This window comes from Elephantulus edwardii, unplaced genomic scaffold, assembly GCF_000299155.1.
Source record: "Elephantulus edwardii isolate Elephantulus edwardi_28Jun2011 unplaced genomic scaffold, EleEdw1.0 scaffold00213, whole genome shotgun sequence".
In the NCBI taxonomy this organism is placed as follows: domain Eukaryota; kingdom Metazoa; phylum Chordata; class Mammalia; order Macroscelidea; family Macroscelididae; genus Elephantulus; species Elephantulus edwardii.
In genome coordinates, this window is record NW_006399963.1 from 4,448,937 (window position 1) to 4,453,380 (window position 4,444).

At 39.4% G+C, this 4,444-nt stretch overlaps 1 pseudogene; it reads left to right on the forward strand.

Annotated features, from left to right (window-relative positions):
• The first annotated feature begins 521 nt into the window (after nt 1-521).
• LOC102843199 overlaps nt 522-4,444 on the forward strand; it is an 86,840-nt pseudogene continuing 82,917 nt past the window's right edge.

Consider the following 4,444-nt stretch of genomic DNA (forward strand, 5'->3'; position numbering starts at 1 on the left):
GGCAGTGTAGTAGGATTTGAAATCAGGGAGTGAGATACCTCCTACTGTTCTTCTATTCTTTAGGAGTGCTTTGCTAATTCGAGGCTTTTTTCCATTCCATACGAAATTGGAGATTGCCTTTTCCATCTCGTTGAAGAATGGGGTTGGTATTTGTATTGGGATTCGTGTGTTTGTATTTTTTTTTAAGAATGGCACTTCTGTATTATAAGCCTCAGTACTTAATGGAAATTGAATCCGATTTTACTTGAACCTGCTTTACCAGTTTTTTTCAGGTGTTTCCATTTTATTGCATTGGAAATATGTTGCATTTCCCCCTCCCCCTTGAAATTCATCTGTCATTTTGAAGTCCAGACATTACTCTGTGAATATTTTTATAAATATTAAATACTAATCTTAGAGTTTTAACTCTGTTATATCCTCCTTTCCCTCCCTCTCTTGTTCAGCTTGAAGTCCATGGCCCAAAATGATTCTACCAGTGGAGCCTGTCTTTGGTAAAGAAGACGATCAGACAGGAGGTTGGGATGAGCATGCCACTGCATCAGATTTCTGCCATTCCATCCCAGGATGCCACCATTGGTAGAGTCTACAGAAATAAGACCAGAGAGAAAGAAAGGGAGGAACAGGTAAATGGGATTTACTGATGAAATTGGGAGGTGGCACAGGGATGACTCCCTACTTTATATCTTATTTTCATAAGGTGGTGCTTAGTTTTTGTTTTGTTTTCTTTACAATGTATTAAATTTGTTTTGTATTACAGTGTAGTTTTATGAGGGTTTTCTTAATAGTTTTCATAACATTCCTGTTTCATAGTTGAACCTAAGATGGTAAAGAATCCAAGTTAAATGTAGTTTGAATTGAAATCATTCTAGTCTAGTGACAAGGGAACTCTGATGGCCTGGTGGCAAGCAGCTGCACTGCAGTCTAGAAGGCACTCAGTTCAAACTGCCTTTGGGTTGGTTGGCAGCCACTTCCTTACGCCTAAGCTATGAAGAGCTCATATCTATTCTAAATGGAGGCTATTAATTCTGCATTCATTATATTATTGCATTTAAGTGCCATATGGTGGAATTTTTTTGGTTTGTATATGAGGAAGCTTACAAATTTGTTTGGAAAAGAAGATGCCTATGATTTTAGGCCAGAAAGGGAGATAGTTTTTATTTCATACCCTACTGCAGCCTGGTAGGTGGGTATTATATAAATAAAGACCCTCAATAAGATGGATTGAGACAGTGATTTCAGCAATGGGCTTAAGTGTTTCTGAGGATGGTACAGGATAGGGCAAGGTTCAGGTTGGCTGTTGTTCATAGGGTCACTATGAGTCGTACTTGACTTGATGGCACCGGACAACAGTATATTAATTTGATGTGTTTAATGGCATATTTAGGGTTTAAATAATTTACTTTAGCCATATCAATAACATTGACATTTTGATTGGTATTGGGAAGAAAAGGAGTACCCTACTTCACCTTTGAGTCTAGTGTAGTTTGAATACTAAATGGCAATGTGATAGTTCTGAGAATCAATCATGGTACTAAGGGAAGGCTACACATAGTGCAAAAATGGCTAAGACACAGGGTTCCTTAAGAATTTTGGCAGCAACAGATACATTTTTGAATATTCTTGTAGGTTTCTAGAGTCTAAAATATGTTATGAGGAATGATTTGGAAGGTTGATTTTTGTTCATTGATCTAAGTTTCCTTAATCTATTTCCTCTGGTACAGCAAGGTTAATCCAAATGCGTCTGATTTGATTCTTAGTCCTTTTGTTGGGAAGAGAATGAGAAGAGAGAAAGAAAAGATACACAAAGCCTTTGTCTCTCCTATCATCCATAGGCTTAGGACGACATACAATTTTGTCTCATGACTTTTGGGATATGAGGTATTTAAAATATATAAATAACAGTTTTATACCTTATGAATAATTTAAAAAGAAAAGAACATTACATTTTACCTAAAAAGTCAGTGAAATTATTCTATCTGTTAAACTAAGAGTTTTACCTGTGAGTCTCGGATACAAAATGCACTTTCTAATTTCCCTTTCGTGAGCCTATATATCTATATAATCCTACTAAAAATTAAGTTTGCACAGTAGATAGTTTCAGCTGATGAGTAAATGAATTCTGTTGAGTGATATGGGGACCACTGTGAAGATAAGGAGTGGTTTGGTGGCCTAGGGGTAGGGAGCTGCACTGCCTACCAGCAAGGCACATAGCATGAAAGATAGTCAACCTCCATGAGATTTACTGCCTCTGAAAATCTTCTAGAGGTTAAACTATGAGTCAGAACATTAGCAAGAACACAGCAACAGCATGAAGACAGAGAGATGTTTTAGTAATATGTAAACTTTCCTGTTGCTATTGGGAATAGATAATTTTTATTTCTGTTTACATCTCTCAGTCATTGTAAACTTTTCCTCATGTGTTCGTTGGTCATCTGAATATTATCCTTAGTGAAGAGTCTTTTCATGTCCTTTGCCCATTTTTTAATTGGGTTATCAGTCTTTTTTATGGTGGACTAACTATAGTACTCTGTAAGTTTCACTTAAATGCCTTAGACTAGGGCTTCTAAAATTTTTTTTTTTGTCTCTGTAGATCTTAATGGGTTTGGTTTTACCCCTAGGTATTTGGTTTTACCTCTAATTAAGGACTCACCTAAAGTTGATTTTTGTGGATGGAGTGAGATGTGGATCCTTTTTTTGTTTTCTGCAGGTAGATGTCCTGTTTTGCCAGCATCTTTTGTTAAAGAGGCTATTGTTTCCTCAGTTAATTGGTTTTGTTTCTTTGTCAAAGATAACTGACCATAGGTAGATGGGTTCTTGATTCCATTTCATTGATCTGCGTGTCTTTCATTGTACCAAGTACCAGGCTCTTCTGATTATTGCCACTGTGAGGCTGAGAGAGTGTGATGTCTCCTGTTGTTGTTGTTATGTGCCGTCGAGTCACTTTGCGACTCATAGCTACCCTATGTACAACAGCCCTAAACTCTGCTCTGTCCTGTGCCAATATCACTGTCTCCAATACATCCATCCCACTTACCTCAGTCACCAAATCAATCCCCCTCCTAGAGGGCCTTCCCCTCCTGTGCCTGCCCTCCACCCTCCCAAGCATGATGTCCTTCTCCAAGGACCGTTCTCTCCTTACATTATGACCAAAATATGTCAGACGAAGTCTCAGAATCCTTGCCTCCAAGGAGCAGCCCGGTTTAACCCTCTCCAGGATGAATCTGTTTGTTTTCTTAGCAGTCCATGGTACCCTCTAATACTCTTCTCCAACACCACAGCTCAAAGGCATCAATTCTCCTCTATCCTCCCTAGTCATTGTCCAATGCTGATGCCTAACAAGTGATTGCAAAGACCATGGACTGTATCAGACACACCTTAGTCTCTAGAGAGACACCATTGCTCTTCGGTACTTTGGAGAGGTCCCTAACAGCAGACCTTCTCATCGCAATACGTCTTTTAATTTCCTGGCTGCTGGTGCCAAGAGTGTTGATTGTGGAGCCAAGCAGACTAAAGCTGTGAACAATCTCAGTCTCTTCACTATCCATCCTGATGCTGCCAGTTGGTCCAATGGTGAGAATCTTTGTCTTCTTGACATTGAGCCTCAATCCATATTGAAGGGTGCAGTCTTTGTCCCTCTGCAGCAAGCGCTTTAGGTCTTCAGGTCCTCCTCAGTTTAAGCAAGCACTTCATTTTAATTTTCAGAAGCAGGTTTGCTTATTGAGGTTACTGTCCTTTCCAAATGAAACTGGAAATTGCCTTTTTGTCTCTTTGAAAAGTGAGATTGGTGTCTGTGGTTGAGATTATATTGAACCTGAAGATTGCTTTTGTTAGGGTTGTCATTTTCAATCTTGTCTTCCTGCAATGGATTATTTTTCATTTAGTTAGGTCTTTTTCTGTTTTGTTTTGGTTTTTTTTTTTTTGTATTAATGTTCTGTAGTTTTCCTTATATGTCTTTCGTGTCTGTATTGTTGTGTACTGTTGAGTCAGAAATGACCCATAGCTGACCATCCAGCTCGTTTTCAGAGGCGGTTAAGGGAGGTAATTGCCCATCCTTCTCTCTTCAGAGCAGCTAGTGTGTTCAAACTGCATACCTTCAGGATTGCAGCACAGCTTCGTTACACTAGGCTACCAGAGCTCCCTTTTTGTGTACTTAGTGCTGTTGTCACCACTGGATGGATGGAGAAGAGATTGAGATTGTTCACAGCTTCAGTTTGCTCAGCTCCACGGTCAACACTCTTGGCACTAGCAGCCAGGAAATAAAAAAAAACGTATCACGATGGGAAAGTCTGCTGTTAGGGACCTCTCTAAAGTACTCAAGAGCAATGGTTCTCTCTGGAGACTAAGGTGCACCTGATACAGGCCATGGTCTTTGCAGTCACTTGTTATGCATCAGAGAGTTGGACAATGACTAAGGAGGATAGAAGGAGAATTGATGCCTTTGAGC